Source organism: Danio aesculapii, chromosome 4 (genome assembly GCF_903798145.1).
Source record: "Danio aesculapii chromosome 4, fDanAes4.1, whole genome shotgun sequence".
Taxonomy (NCBI): Eukaryota; Metazoa; Chordata; class Actinopteri; order Cypriniformes; family Danionidae; genus Danio; species Danio aesculapii.
The window spans coordinates 30,157,657-30,175,326 of record NC_079438.1 but is presented as its reverse complement, the minus strand read 5'-3'; positions in this window follow the sequence as shown (position 1 = coordinate 30,175,326).

Sequence of the window (17,670 nt, the reverse complement as noted above, 5' to 3'; positions counted from 1 at the left end):
TTCGTTTGTTAAGTGCAAAGATTTGTTTCAAAACTATTTCTAAATTCATTTCTAATTTGCAGCAAATGAATAAATGAACAAAAATAATGAAGTGTGTTCAAAAACCTGAGTTATATCCAAATACACATGCTCCCATGATATTTGAAAAGATATTTGCGTATTGTTGTACATCTTGTCTGTATTAAGCAATGTGTAAGCGAGGCGCATAACTAATGCGCATTGTGCTGGACTTTAGACCGGCTTTGTTCTGGTCTATTGAACAATCTATTATAGTTTCTCATATTATTAGATCAATAAATAAACGTACTGTGTGCTCCAGAAATAATCTATTAAGAATTAAACCAGAAAAACCACTAAAAAGTGAAAATACCAATTTCATAAGGCTTCGTCTCCTAAACATCAGGTCACTAGCACCTAAAGCACTTATCATAAATGAAATAACAGATAACAATCTTAATGCACTCTGTCTCACTGAAACCTGGCTGAAACAAAATGACTATATTAGCTTAAATGAAGCAACTCCTCCAGGATTCTTAGATAAACATGAGGCTCGTCAAACTGGTCGTGGTGGTGGAGTTGCATCAATCTTTAGTGATATTCTTAATGTTAATCAGAGAAACGGACTTATGTTTAGCTCCTTTGAAGTATTAGTGCTTAATGTTATGCCTCCGGACACTGCAAAAACGTATGTTATCGCTCGCTTTAATCACCATATATAGACCCCCAGGACCCTATGTCAATTTTCTAAAAGAGTTTTCTGATTTTATCTCTGACTTACAAGTTAAAACTAATAAAATACTAATTGTAGGAGACTTTAACATCCACATAGATGACACTAACGACACATTGGGGCTCGCGTTTATGGATTTACTACGTTCACTAGGGATAAAACAAAACGTTTTTGGTCCAAGCCATTGCTTAAAGCATACGCTAGATCTAATTCTGTCTTATGGAATTGAGGTAATTGATGTAGACATTATACCACAAAGTGATGATATTACAGACCACTACCTCTTACTATATAAGCTGTGTTTACCTGAAATTAGCAGATCCGCTTTGATATATCGCCCTAGTAGAACTATTGTTCCATCCACCAAAGATGAATTTATAAATAACTTATCTGATCTTTCTCTATTTCGAAATGCACCCGCAAACGCGAATGACCTTGATGTAGTAACCAGCAGTATGGATGCCATCTTTACTAGCACTCTAAATACAGTGGCACCCATCAACCTAAAAAAGGCTAGAGAGAATAAAACTACACCATGGTAGTCATACCTGCGCTCTTAAAACAGCAACCCGTACCCTGGAACGTAAATTGAAAAACTAATTTAGAAGTTTCTAGAATTGCGTACAAAGACAGTATGTCCAGCTATAGGAGGGCTCTAAAATCTGCCAGGGCTGAGCACCTCCGCAAACTGATAGAAAATAATCATAACAGTCCTAGATTCTTATTTAACACCATTGCTAAATTAACAAATAATTGGTCATCTTTGGAACAAAATGTTCCACCGCAAATTAGTAGTGATGACTTCATGAATTTTTTCAGTGATAAAATAGAAGGCTTCAGACAGAAAATAGGAGATATTAAACTTTTTGCACTGCCTTATACTTCAGATCCAGTAAACATCCCACCGAATCAAAATAACCTACAGTGCTTCAAAATCATAGAACAGGAAGAGCAAGATAAAATTATAAATTGTTCTAAACCAGCTACGTGTATGTTGGATCCAATTCCAACAAAATTACCAAAAGAATTGCTACCTTTTATAGGAGAACCTCTTTTTAATGTTATCAACTCTTCTTTATCTTTAGGCCATGTTCCAAATCCTTACAAGCTAGCTGTTATTAAGCCTATTATTGAGTAACCACAACTGGACCCCAGCAACTTAGCTAGTTATAGGTCTATTTCAAATGTTCCATTTATGTCTAAAATGCTAGAAAAAGTTGTTTCTGCTCAATTATGCTCCTTTCTGTAGACGAACAATGTTTTTGAAGTGTTTCAGTCAGGTTTCAGGGCTCATCACAGTACAGAAACTGCATTAGTGAAAATAACCAACGATTTACTCTTAGCTGCTGACCAAGGGTGCATCTCGCTATTAGTTTTACTCGATCTTAGTGCGGCATTTGACACCATTGACCACAGTATCCTCATAAATCGCTTAAAGTCTACAGGTGTCCAGGGACAGGCTCTACAATAATTTAAGTCATACTTAGCTGACCGTTACCAGTTTGTGAATATTAATGGACATCCTTCACAAGTCAGCCCAGTAAAGTATGGGGTGCCTCAAGGATCAGTTTTAGGCCCTTAGCTGTTTACAATATACATGCTACCCCTGGGAAACATTATTAGAAGACATGGGATCGGCTTTCACTGCTATGCAGATGATACTCAATTAAATATTTCAACTAAACCTGATGTCTAAACTGTCAAAGCTAACTGAGTGTATTAAAGATGTTCTCTTAAACTCAGACAAAACCGAATTATTACTTATTGGGCCTAAATTTTGTACACAGCAGATCTCACAACTCAATCTAGAATTAGAGGGATACAAAGTTAGCGTTAGCTCTACTATAAAAAAATCTGGGTGTCATATTAGACAGCTATTTAACTTTTAAAAATCATATATCCCATGTTACAAAAACAACTTTTTTTCATCTGAGAAATATTGCTAAGTTACGAAGTATGCTATGCATCTCAGATGCAGAAAAGCTAGTCCATGCTTTTATGACTTCTAGGCTGGACTACTGTAATGCACTGTTAGCTGGCTGCCCAGCATCCTCTATTAACAAACTTCAATTAGTACAAAATGCAGCTGCAAGAGTTCTTACCAGGTCTAGTAAATTTGATCACATCACCCCAATTTTATCCTCCTTACACTGGCTGCCTGTTAAGTTTCATATTGAATTTAAAATATTGCTTCTTACCTACAAAGCTTTAAATAATCTGGCTCCTATTTATCTAACCAATCTTCTGTCTCGCTACAATCAAACTCGCTCTTTAAGATCTCAAAACTTAGGGCTTCTGGTAGTACCTAGAATAGCAAATTCGAGTAAAGGAGGTTGAGCCTTCTCATTTATAGCTCCTAAACTCTGGAATAGCCTTCCTGATAACGTCCGAGGCTCAGACACACTCTCCCAATTCAAAACTAGATTAAAAAGATCTTTTTAGTAAAGCATACACTCAGTGCACCACTTAGCGGGTTTCCACACAGGTTTCTGCATCTAGTTTATATACACTATGGACAGCAGCTACGCTAATTATTCTCTTTATTCTCCATTTCCACCTGGGGATACTCTTCCACAGGCCTTAGACTATGCAGAGTCACTGATTCAATCCAAGACCAACGACGAGATGATCCCAAGGTTTCCATATCTGGAGCAGCTACTGTGGTGGTCATTGAGGAGTGGAGAACATGAGACTGATTCCTGTTTTGCTCCAGGGACAGACAAGTCTTCGCTGAGGCCAGCTTCCAGCCTCCGCCACTGAGACTGCAGGCACAAGATCTGTAAAGCTGCGCATCGTTGGATTTGCTCTTCAGTGTTTGGACTCTCAGTAGGGATTTTTAAACCTCACTGATCTGAGCTACACTGAACTGAACTTAAACACTGAAAACTGAACTACACTGTTCCAATTTACTATGACCTTTAATGTGAAGCTGCTTTGACGCAATCTATATTGTAAAAGCGCTATACAATTAAAGGTGAATTGAATTGAATATACAAACATGACACAATCCATACATATGCACACATGATACACTCCATACATATACACATGATACATTCCATAGAAATGCACACATGAAACACTATACATATACACTCCATACATATGCACACATGATACATTCTATACATGATACATTCGATACATCTCTTGCGTGAAAGGTGAGTCATGCTTGCACTGAGCTACTGGGAGTTGATGAACCCATACAATGAAAGGACCTGATACACATGCACACATGATACACTCCATACATATACACATGATACATTCCATACATATGCACAGTCTAGACACACATGATTCACTCCATACATATGCACACACGACACACTACATTTGCACACATGATACATTCTATACATACGATACACTCCATACATTTGCACACATGATACATTCTATACATACGATACACTCCATACATATGCACACATGATACATTCTATACATATAAATGAAACTCTCCATACATATACACTCGACACAATCCATACATATTCACATGTTGCACTCCATACATAAGCACACATGAGACACAGTCCATACATATGCATTCTATACACACGATTCACTCCATACATATGCACATTCTATACACATACATGAAACGCTCCATGCATATACACTCGACACAATCCATACATATTCACACGTTACACTACATATATATGCACACATGACACAGTATACATATACACTCCATACGTATGCACACATGATACATTCGATACATTCCATACATATGCACACATGATACGTTCTATACATTTACATACATGACCCAATCCATACATATTCACATATACACTAATGTTAAGGTCTGGGATAGAACCCGGGTCTCTGGCGTGAAGGGTGAGCCATGTTTCCACTGAGCTACTAGGAGTTGATGAAACAGTGCAACGAAAGGACCTGATACACATGCACACTCCATACATATACACAGATATGCACACAGTCTATACATATGCATTCTATACACACATTGTTGGAGCCATTTCTTTCTTTTATTATTATTATGTTTACATTCGATAATTATTGTATTCAGGTTTGATTATTTTGTATTCGAATATTATTCATGTCTAAGTATTAGTTTTATTGTTGTGATTTTGTGAATGAAGACTTTTATTTTGTCGAAATTGGGATTTAAGAAAGCCAGGTAGTAGGTGGAGTAGTAAGGGAAGAGGAAACAATTTTCAGACCGTGAGTTTGTTTGTGGTGAGGGTGCTACTGAGGAGCAATGAACTAATTCACTGATTTGATGGCACAAGATGCATTAAAATTAGGAAGGAGAAAAAGATTCACAGCGGACTCACGTGTCATTGTTTACCCTTACCGCGATAGCGGCTTAAAGCAATAATGCCGCTATATTTAAGTCTGAAAATTTTCCACGAGGAGGCGGACGCAGCCCACGCTAAACGAGATGACCGGCATTTGATGTGGATGTCTGCGGCTGTACTGCACGGAGAGATGATTCAGCGAATAAGTTCACTTCATTAGGACGCTGTATGACTGTGCTGTACTGTGAGTAGCCATCTGGCAAGTTTATTATGAATTATGCTGGCTTTGGAGCTGCGATGGATTTGCTTTTAATGCCTAATAAAATGTGAATTGAAAGCCGTTGATGAACTGAACAGTGAAGCGAAGTTTCTCAACACACGTGAACGTGTTTGATGATGATGATGGCTGTTGAAAGCGGTCTTGCAAGACGGGTCAAAGTTATGTGATCGCGGCCAAACATTTAAGCTGTTGCAAGCAGTTAATATGTGAACGGTTGATTCTCTTTAGAGCTGAACATGCAAAGTGATTGTAAATAATAAGTGCTTTTGAAGATTGATACTAACGGTTCTGGCAATATGATGGTAAACTTTAAATCACTTAGTGCTTCACGTAGAGGCAAACTAGGGGTTTGTACAAGGAAAATTAATGAATTAAGAGTTTTGATGATTCACAGAAGCAATGTTGACAAAGTGAATGAACTTCACATTGAATTTCAAAAGGCTCTAGATGAATTTTATGAAGTACATGAGTCTGTACAGCTGCTTTTACCGGATGATGTTAAAGAAAACTAAATTGTTGACTGGTTTAAGCCTAGGAGAGCCACCTTTACTGAGTTTTTGGTTGAGTTGGAGATGTGGAAAAAGAAGCAGTTTGATCTACAGACTCTGGTTGATCCTTCTGATAGTGTGTCTAATGTTTCAAGTTCTGTCAGCTCGTGTGAAGATTGCAGCTGATAAAGCAGCTTTGCTTGCTTGTGCTGAAGGTCTTAAAAAGAAGCATGCACTTGAGTTGGAAAAGATTCAGCTGGAATCCAAAATGGAAGCTATTAATTTGCAATCTGAAATTGATGCTGCAAATGCAAAATTAAAAGTCCTGGAGATAACTGAAACAAGCTCACTGCACAGTTCCTGTTCATCTGTCAAATTAAGAGATGGTATGATTGAATATCTGGATAATGCAAAAGAAAAAATGTCATTGCTTATTAATCCTGAAGCATCTCTGGACTTTTCAAAGATCGAAACCGTTCCGAAAACACCTCTGCAAAGGCTTTTTCATAAAACTCAAATTCCTCAATGCGTTCAGCAGCTACTTTAGCTCCAAACGTGACATCACAAACTGATCAGCATGATGATGCATCTAGTAATACCAACTTTTCTGGGGTTGATCTTGGAAATGTTCTGCAAAGACAAAGTGATTTGGCTTATTTAATTGTGACACAGCAAAAACAAGCCTCACTTCCTACAAGAGAGATTCCAGTGTTCAGTGGGGATCCCTTGGAATATAGACCTTTCATGAGATCTTTTCTACATGATATTGAAAAGAAAACTGATAGCAATCAAAAACGACTGTATTATCTGGAACAGTTCACAGCAGGAGAACCTAAGGAGCTTGCTCGAAGTTGTCTCTATATGAATGTAAGCAGAGGTTATGCTGAAGCCAAGCGTCTCTTGCAGCAGCACTTTGGAGTTGACTTTAAGCTGGCTAGTGCATATATGGAAAAGGCTTTGAAATGGAATGACATTCGCTCTGATGATGGAAGATCATTATATAGCTATGCTGTTTAACTTCGAGGATGTTGCAATGCAGCTAACGACCTGGTAGATCTGGCAGAGTAGAATTTGCCATTTAATTTAAGAATCATTAGCCGCGTTTCCACTATCGCGCCTAAAGCGAGTGAGCCAGGGCGAGCCAAGGCCAGTCGCGTTTCCACTATCACTTCCGGGGCGTAATCGGGCCAAAGCGGGGCTTCCTTGGGGCCAGCGTCCGGCCTTTTTCGGGCCGCCGAATACCTTGGGCCAAGGAGGGCCAACTGGGGCTTCGGGGCGGGGTTACATACAAAGGCGAAGTTTTCCTGTCAGGTAAAGAGGAGACAAGATGCTTTCTTCCCTTACATTTGTTTTGCTATCGCGCTTGATCAACTCACTAAGAAGAAGAAAAAATGGATAGCAGACAGTACTGGTCAGTTGAGGACACCAGGGCTCTTCTGAACATTTGGGCCGAGGAAAATGTTCAGAGGCAAATAGACGGCGTTTGCAGAAATGAGGACGTTATCAAGTACATAGTTGCTGAGCTAGCAAAAGCACAAATTCAGCGAACAATGGTACAAGTCTGCGAGAAATTGAAGAAATTGCGAGCACAGTATAAAGCAATCAAAATCCACAATGGTCAGAGCGGCGCCCACCGGAAAAATTTCCCGTGGTTTGAAATCATGGACAGTGTGCTAGGTCACCGACCCTCCGTTAGTGGGGAGACCACCAGAGATTCGATGGCAGCTAACCTTACAGTCGGTAAGTAAACAAAACAAAGTAATGGAAAAAAAAATTTGTGTATACATAAGGATATATCATTTACTGCTGTATATTAAGATATTATTTGTTTACTCTGCTATTACAATTTTTTTCTCAAGGTGCTTTGTAGTTATGTAAAAATAAATGTTGCAACCTTAAAATGTGTTAAAGAGTTTTTTTTTTTCTTTCGAAGTTACTTTGTTACTAATTAGATTGTTAACATACCAAACTGCTGACATGACACTAGTGGCTAATATGTTTATTTTTTGTTGTGTGTGCTAGATTTGCCATCAAACAACACTGCCATGGAGTTGAGTGAACTGGAGGATGGTCCATCGCAACCACTTATTTCTTCTACCCCTGGTATGTTTGATTACAGAGATGAGACAAAATAAGAGAACCTTTATTGCCAGTACATAATTATTCCTGTATATGTATATTACAGAGAGACATGACAGCACAACCGGTATTAGAGGGGGATCACACCACATTCCACCGAGGACACGACCAGGTATTTAGACTTTATATTCATTGTGTAAACTTCACAAAAGTAAGCCTATGTGCATACAAAATATCCTGTATTTGAGGCTTACTTTTTTCATTTTTTTTTCTCTACAGAATCTCGAAAGCGTAAGGCAACCTCCTTGTCCAGGGACTTTATGCAGTACATGCGTGAGCAGACCCAAGAACAAAGAGAGGCAGAACAGGAACTGAGACGGGAGGACAGAGATGCAGAGATGTTGATCTGACGGGAGGAGCTGGCAGCTTACATGCAATTACAGCAAAAAGAAATGGATAAAAGGCAGAAGGACTCTGACGTAATAAATTCAATTCTTGGTAGCTTGGCAGCTGCTCTTCTGCCAAAAAAGTAGAGCAGTCTGTCCAAGTCGCATCTGCTATAAAGTACTTTTAGCACCTTTGTTATTTTAAGCACCTTTGTTATTTTTGTTTGTTGTGTTGCACCTTCGTAATTTGCACTATTGTAAAAAATTTATCACAAATAAAAGCTCTTTTCTTTCAGTAGTTGTGTATTGTGTTTGTTGTGTATTAGGAATATACAAATTCGCATCCTGTTTCATAGTAAACCATAAGAATATGTGGAGGTCTATGTATGAGGTTTACTGCTCTTATGAAATAGCATGCTTTATTTTAATGAATAAAAGTAAATTTTTATTTGAGGTATCAAAACAGGTTTTGTTGAATAAAATACGTTTGCTAACTGTTGTCTAGTAATGATCATTGTCTGTAACGACTAATGCTTTGGGGAATCAAACAGTTATTGTAATAGACAAGTATGCCTATTTGTCTTCTGAGATGTAAAGCAGGTCCTATTCAGGTAAATTGGTTTAGCATATCAAGTAGGCATTGGCATGAACCGTCATACCTGATAATGGGTTTCTTATATGTAAAAAGCTTATATTCAGGTCAAGGTTTAGTCTGTCAGGCAGCTATTATGAAAGATGATTGCACGTAATCACAAGCCATTTATTTTAATGGCTACCCCTTCACACATATTTTAATTGCATTGTTGCAAACCAGTAACAGGATCAAGTGTAGTTCTGTGCTATGTAACAACAAACAGTAATTACACCTTGAAGAAAAATAAATCTGAGAAAAGGTTTAGTTGGTGTATCGGGTTTATCAAATAAAAATTTATGTGTACTATTGTGTGGATATGAAAGTGAAATATTTTCAGCCAGTTAACATGTATAAATTGTCTATACAATACAATTAATTTATGATACTGTTACTATATAAATCTAAATGTCAAGTTGTGTCACAGATTTGATAGTGAAAAGCACCACAAAGATAATTCTAATGTGTAGTTTTCAGTATTTTATTTCTCAACAAAAAAACAATATTACAATTATTGTTGCTGCATGAAATACTGTTGCAGAGCAGTTCTTGCATCTGAACTGTCAAGATAATCTGGTCTTTCAACATCTGCATCAGCACCATCAGAGGACCATTCTGGCATAAACCTGTCCATGTGTAATTCACACAAGTTATGCAGTGTACAGCATGTCTCAACCATATCAACAACAACATTTACATTGCAGTCATTTCTTTAACTAAGACATTTCCACCTGCCTTTCAAGCGCCCAAATGCATGCTCAACCACACAGCGGGCTTGACTTGTTCTCATGTTGTAAAGTTCTTGAGCCTCTGTGAGCCTGCCGGTGTCTGGATATGGTTTTAACAACCATTTCTGCAGTGGATATGCAGAGTCGCCAAGAATGAAATACCCTACATCAGTTCCGCATATGTTCTTTACTCTGCCGGGAAAAGCTGTGGTGGATGTTGCCCAGGTCCAAAGGCATGATTTTTTCAGGACGCTGGCATCATGTTCTCTACCAGGCTGTCCTACATTAAGGTCCCAAAAAAGGCCTTTACCATCCACAACTGCTTGTAAAATTATGGAATGCCAGCCTTTTCTATTGTGAAAATCTGACTGGTATTGTGGAGGTTTCAGTATGGGAATGTGTGAACCGTCAATAGCACCAACACATTGTGGAATTCCAAATTTGTCCTCAAAATAATCAGCAATCTCTGCCATTTTAGCTTGGTCAGGGGTGTTTATGAGCTTGGGTCGAAGCACAGCAATCACAGCCTTACAAAAGTCATGCACACAGCAACACACCGAGGTCCGACTGACAGCAATCAGGTTAGCTACTGTTCTATACTCAGTTGTTGAAGCTAAATTATAGAGTGCAATGGCTACACGTTTTGCCAGAGGAATGCACAATCTGAATGACGTGTCTAGTCGCTGTAGTGAGGGCTTAAGCGTTGTACAAATGTATCTAAACGTTTCTCTAGAGACTCTGAAGTCCTCCAGCCACTGGTCATCTGTGTACTTTTGAGTGGTGTTCTCCCACCAGTCACTTGTTCTACTGTAGGCCCACACTTCAGATGTACGCAGTATGTTGGTGTAGTAGTGATGTAGCATCTGATAAATAGAGCAAAAAAAGGAACAATTAGTTACTATGGATAGACATATACATTACAATACATTCATATCAGCTAATCTGTTTATACACCAACACAAACCAGTTATTTAATAGAGGCAAAGTTGGTTTAATATTCACACATTTGTTCATTTAGCAGTCTCTATATTGTTTAACATGTTAATTTCAAAATTCAATTGTAGTTGGCATGCAAGTATGACTTCTATATCACATTAACACTTCCATAATGTACTTTGAATATATCATAATTGACTGTGAACAATGTTGTACTTCGATAGTCATTTGCTGCTAATATGATTTCCTTATTTAGAATTTGCCAATAATTATTTTCTGAAATTATATTATTAAGGAGAAAGTCTGAATATTTGAATATAAAACCAACTTTACCTCTATGTTATTTATACAATCTGAAATCTCCTGCCACTCTATATGCTATAATACATATGTAATACATTAATAGATTTTTATGATATATTAACAGTCAATTTTATAACAAAAATGATAATCACGACAAATAATACCATGTATCAACCACTATAAACACACACACACACACACACACACACACACACACACACACACACACACAGCCCAAATACTCAAAAGAAATATGCAACATCAAAATAATACCCCAATCAGAATACCACAATAATGCTAAACGTTACTTTTAAAGCTTTTTAGTACGTTTTTATGCATATATGCTACTTTAAGAGCAAGAAATGAAATACTTATCATCCGGTTACATCCTTACAATCGATGGCATTAACAACAACACAGCATATATGATGGTATTTACAAACAACAAAATGCTACAAAAACAATCACGGGAAATATTACCATGTTCATCCACTGTTGCCGTTGCAGTTGTCGTTGTATACGTCGTTCTCGTCGCTCGGCTGCTCTTTTGCGCCTTGCAGCCAAAATCTGTGTTCGAAGTAAATGCCGCCGAACTCGAATGTCCTTATCCAGGGATCGCTGTCTGGCCTTACACCAACAGACCACAAACAGTAAAAAAGCAATCGCTTCGGTGTTCTCCATCTTCCAGCTCTTGTAGTGATGCCAGGTTGTGTTTGTGGTTATAATTTGCGTTTTTTGTTCCCGCTGAAGTGGGCGGGTTGTGTGACGGGTTGTGTGACGTTTGATTCAGGGGACGTTCTGGGGGCGGTGTTTGCGTGACGCGCTGCGAGCAACTAGCCCGACAGTGGAAACGCGACATGATTTCGGCCTCATTTCTCAACCTCCCGGGCTATTGGCCCGGCCTGGCCCGATTAAAGCCCTGGCTCGCACTGGCCCGATAGTGGAAATGCGGCTATTGTTTTCAGGCTTCCTTATAAGTTGAGAGAAGTGGAGACATACAGCTTGTGAAATTTCAGAATGCATTCAAAGGTGGCCAGATTTTGCAGATTTGGTTGCTTTCATTGAGAAGCAAGCTAAGATCCTTCTAGATCCAGTGTTTGGAGAAATTCAAGATTCAAAAGCAAATTCAACTTTTAGCATTAAAAAGACAGCCATAGAACCTCAAATGCACAAATCTTCAAGCAGAAAAAGTTTTATCACCACAGTCTCTTCTATCAAAGAATCGAGACAAAATAATCAACTAAATAAAAACAGTTCATATGATGCCAGTATTGCTTTCAAGAAGCCTTGTTTGTTCTGTGCTCATGATCATGCACTGGATTTTTGTGCCAAAATAGCAGATGTGCCACACACAGGTAAAATTGACTTCTTGACAATGAATGGTCTTTGTTTTGCCTGTCTCAAAAAAGGGCATTTAACAAAAACCTGTAAAAAAGTCTTATATGTCAACTTTGCTCTAAGAAGCATCCTACAGTGCTGCACATCAAAAATGTAGTACCACGGATGGGTCTAATTTGGTGACTGAAAGATTTGATTATTATGTGTGTGTATTCTACTGTTTTTACAGCCTGTTTTTCTGTTCTCTCTACTGTGTCTTTTCACTGCAGAAATGTGTGTGGGTATGCATATTCTGTTCATCTTATCTCGGTGTGGCCGGAACATTTCGTCCCTGTGCAAAAAAGTAACTATCTGACTTGGTCACAGATGCACGCATACATTCTCACATATTCTGGTAGCTGTAAGCTGTTTTTGTATCGTTGTTTCCCTCCTATGATAATATTCTTTTGTGTTCGGCAAATCATTACGCTTCAACCCATTTTGAAAACCTATCTACAAACACCAAAAGATATTTATGTGGTCCCCTCTTAAAAAGATGAGTAAAATCTACCTGCCATTGCTGGAATGGGCCTTCTGGCATTTGCAGCTGTTGCTGTTTAGCCTGTGGTTTAGTCACATGATTTTGAGCACAAACTAAACATCTGTCTAATGTGCTGTTAACATGATGTGATAAGTTAAGTATACACAGAAAAGACATCATTGTGTCCAGTACCCCTCTTCGGCCGCTATGTGTAACACCGTGAAACTCGCGGACAAGAAAAGGTGCACTAGCAGAAGGAATGCACACACAGCAATTGGCATCTAGCAAAATTCCTGAGGAATCAGGACGAGCATCGAGCTCTTCCCAATAAGTTTTGTCTGCCACTAAGGCTGTAGCTTGAATGGCCGCAATGTCAATAGGTGGGAGCATAGCACTAGTCAGCACAGATGAGGAAGTGGAAACCTGAGAGATATTCAGCCAACTTGGCATCCTCCCAGATTGAGCAGCTGCTTTGGCTGCTGTGTCAGCCATGTTATTTCCCTTGGCCTCAGGGGTGTCAAATGTAGAATGGGCTTTCGTTTTAATAATGGCTAGTGATCTAGGCAAATGGCAGGCCTGTATGAGATCCATGACCAATGAGCTGTGAGATATGGGTTTGCCGTCTGCGGCCACAAACCCACGGGTAGCCCAAATTTGTCCAAAATCATGGGTGACGCCAAAGGCGTATCTACTGTCAGTGTAAATGTTAACATCCTGATCAGCAGCAATGTGACAAGCTCTGGTCAAGTCAATGAGCTCAGCTGCTTGGGCTGAGGAAAAAGGCACAGCTGCAGCTTCAATCACTTTGTCTGGCAGTTCACAGACAGTATAACCTATGAGGTATACACCATCTTGTGGTTTTGAGCACAAGCCATCAACATAGAGGTTTCTAACCCCAGGAATAGGTGTGCGGGGGTACACCATGCTGCTGTGGCAGCTGCTGATAATGATAGGGCTGCTGATAATGATTGGGCTGCTGGCGACCACCCTGGGCACCGTTGGCCCATGGCCGACTTCCTTGCTGCTCTCTCTGTTTCTTTCTACAATCCCTCACCCAATGCCCGAGTTTTCCACAATAATCACAATTCCCTGGTTTTGGCTTAGTCCAGTCCCCTTTATTGGGCTGCCCTCCTCTAGCGTTATCACTCTTCTTTTGTCTTTGTACAAACACACATGCAGTATCTTTTCTGCCATCTGGAAACATACCATCACCCTCTAATGTTCTAATCTTTTCGCCAGCAGCCCTGATAGTCAGGCTGTTTCTGTCACAGAGATGGGTTTTAAGAACATCTCTGCAGCCAGGCAGACAATTATTCAGAAATGTGGACAGGAAAATTGGATTAGCCACTCCCTCATTCAAATCCAATCCTCCCACGCTAAAGAAAGTGGGGACCGTCTCACCCTTTTTCTGCTTACAGGAGGTGACATGAGACAGATCACGGTTGGCTGTTCTTTTCTCCACCAAATATTTAGTTAATTGTGCGCGAAAGTCAGCGAGTAGTCTGTCCTGCTCATTCCTCCAGGGCAGTGAAGCGCGCACTCTGCTCCTTTTTCATGACTGACTTTATCATTCTCATGGTTTAATGCGAGAATTTTGTCAGATATCGCAGCGTCATCATAATCTTTGCCCATCTTAGCTTGCAATACAAATCTGTAATCCGCCCCAATCAACTGGCAATGGCGCAAACTCCTGATTAACATATCGACAAAAGCCATGGGGTTGTCAACACCAGGAAGCAGAGAAATCAAATCTTTCAGCAGCTGGGAGAGGGAGGTACAATGTCAATGCCTTTGGCTCTGGCCACCCAAACAGCAGCTACATTCTTTGGTGGGTCAATTACGGACCCTTCGTCTGGACCTGCGTCCTTGGGTCTACTACAATTATCGTCTTCACACACATTGTCCCTCTGCCATTGTTTTAATGAGGGATAACTCCCCGCGACTGGAGCGACTGGGCTCACTGGCGCTGAGGGTGCCCATATCTGCTTTTCAGCTGATGCCTTGCTGGGGCCCAGTTCAGCAGGGGCAGTAGGGGTCGCATAGGGGGGTGGAGAGCTGTTAAAGCTGCGTTTCACACCCTCTCTCTCCCTATCTTTACCTGTCGGGGACTTAGGAACTGTTTTTAACAAGGCTTTAGGAACATAGATATTCTTTTTATCATTCCAAATTGAACTCATCTTATACCATGTGCCATAGGCTTCCGTCATTTATTTCATATCCCATTCAGGGTCTCCCATACCACCAAAAGTCAGGTTGTAGGCAGATTTTAAATAACTGGGGTCGAATGTCCCTTCTCGGGGGAAATTCCGCCACTGGGATTGACCCTCAGTCCATACTGCTAAATTTGAGATGTATGGTTCAGTGTAAAATCCCCACCCACATCTGTTCATCCAATTAATAGGGGTCTCACTGGGCTCAGGCTTTGGATAAGTTTGGCCCATGATGAGAAGACTCACTGGTGATAATTTGTTTTGTCTAGTATTTTTATTAGTCTATATTTGTAAGCGCTTTATCACACGGTTTTCAGCTACCATGTGATCTTCCACATACTGTGCAACCCAAATTTAATCGGGTACAAGAACAGAATTATGCAGGATAACCCGTCATCTACACACTGTGCAACACAAATTTAATCGGGTACAAGAACACAATTATGTAGGATAAACCATCATCTACACTGTTGTGGTGTAGGATAACACATCCACACAATCACTGTGTGGGATAACCTCTACCTGACCAGATATATCCCGGACGAGCCCCCAGAACTGTAAGAAAATCCGTTTTTTCCTTTGGTCCCTTCACTCTAGTATTTTGTATCACCAGTAAGTGTCTGCATCAAGACCGTCCAAGCTTGGAAAAGATGAGAAGAAAATCAGCTGAATGGTTCAGTATGATTTTATTTTGACACAAGGGAGGGAAGAGCAATCTTATATACACATTGAGGGTCTGCCTGCAGCTGAGCCCTAACACAAAAGATCCGAACCCGGCCAGCGCTGGTGGCATGAAGGACCGGAGTCCCGCCTCATCCAAGCGGTTCAGACATTAAAGACTGGCCCACAGACAGTGCCCCGATTCCGGGCTAGCTGGTGGGTGCTGGTGGCATGGAGGACGGAGGTCCCAGGAGCACCAGTGCCACAGTTGGTTGAGTGAGAATTAGCGTGGCCGGTGTCGACGCTCACCGGTGGAGTTGATTAGACTCAGGCCCCAGCCCGCCAAGCCATGCCCGACGGGAGACCGCCTTTCCAGGACGTCCCGCACCTGGAGGTACTTGCCTGACGCCGATTGTCTCTGACCTGCCATCAGGTTTTCGGAGAAGGCGAAAAAAAGTGGACTTGACGGCTTTGCGGTTCAATGAATCAGGGGGTCAGTGACCAAGCCGTTTGCCCGAACTGGTGCGTCTGTTTCCCGCATGCCTCCGGCCGGGTGTCCTTGGGTCATGGAAAAGAACCAGGGGGTCAGTAGCCAAGATGTTTGCTCGAACTGGTGCGTCCGTTTCCCGCATGCCTCTGGCCGCGCATCCTTGGGTCATGGGAAAGAACCAGGGGGTCAGTGGCCAAGCTGTTTGCCCGAATTGGTGCGTCCGTTTCCCGCATGCCTCCGGCCGTGCGTCCTTGGGTCATGGGAAAGAACCAGGGGGTCAGTGGCCAAGCCGTTTGCCCGAACTGGTGCGTCCGTTTTCCGCATGGCTCCGCCCGCATGTCCTTGGGTCATGGGAAAGAACCAGGGGGTCAGTGGCCAAGCCGTTTGCCCAAACTGGTGCACTAGTAGTCTCCAGCGAGGTGAAACAAGCCGGGGTCAGTGGTGTCCGGGGTTACGGTTTGGCCCCCCCTTTTGATGGTTGCGGTTTATGATGCGGTGAGCCCCGAAAAAGTGCGTGTTCGATGGGGTTCTACGGAACCGCTTTGAAAATGGGAAAAGCCGTGCAAAAAGCCCCTGCGGATGGCGCAGTTCAAGCTGCCCAAAACAGTGCGTGTTCGACGGGGCTCATGCCATCCCTTTGTGTGGGAAAGGCGAAATAAAAAGCTATGCAAAATGGCCCCACGACTGGCGCAGTTCAAGCTGCCCAAAACGGTGCATGTTCGACGAGGCTCATGCCATCTGTTTGTGTGGGAAAAGGGAAATAAAAAGGCTCCATCACAGGCTATCACTGTGGGGTCTTCCAGAACCTGACCCTCCAGGAGGTCGAGGAGGCCTCCAGAAGCCCGGACGAGTCTGCCTATGTAATTAACATGAGTGTAACTTTGCGGGTGGGGGCCACCCGTGGTAGGCACTCACTCATCTTCTCTCTGCTTGTCCAGATCACCACGCTTAAGACAAACAGAGCCTTCGGCGCGGCCCAGTTGTCTCTCAACAAGGAAAAATTCAGCTGGTTCCGGAGGTTCTTGCAGCTGCGGGCTAGCCTCCCCGGGGGGAGCCAGGCCTCCTATTTTTTTTTTACTTTCAGACCCAGTCCCTGTCAAACCCTGAACAAATATTTTCAATCTGCGTGGACCAGCATGGGGCTTCCCGGCAAGCCCACCTTCACTGACACCTGAACTGCCATCACGACGCACGTGAGTATCTATGCAGTGCCCCCCTGTCACCCCCATGACTGCCAGCGGCTTTGACCCCAAAAAGTCTCTGTCTGTCTGTCTCTGACGCAGGCAAAGAATTCACATTCTTCTGAGGCTTGCAGGAAGGTGGCGCAATTCATGTGCCACGACACTTCAATCTCAGATAAGTTCTACGCACTTCACCTCGGCCCTCTCCAAGCACGTGAGCGGCGCAGACTCTTTGAGAGGGCCTTGGTGGAGGAGGAGGAGGAGGAGGCAGCGGGCAGAGAACGCCACTAAAGGAAGGGGTGCAAGAGGACAGAGAGTCCTGGGTCACCCCTGGTAAATCAGTTCATTTTTGGCATGGACCTCAACAGAGGGACGTGTGGTGTTAGCTAACTGGCCTTTCTGTATCTCTTTTCCAGAAGGGAACTAGCAGGAG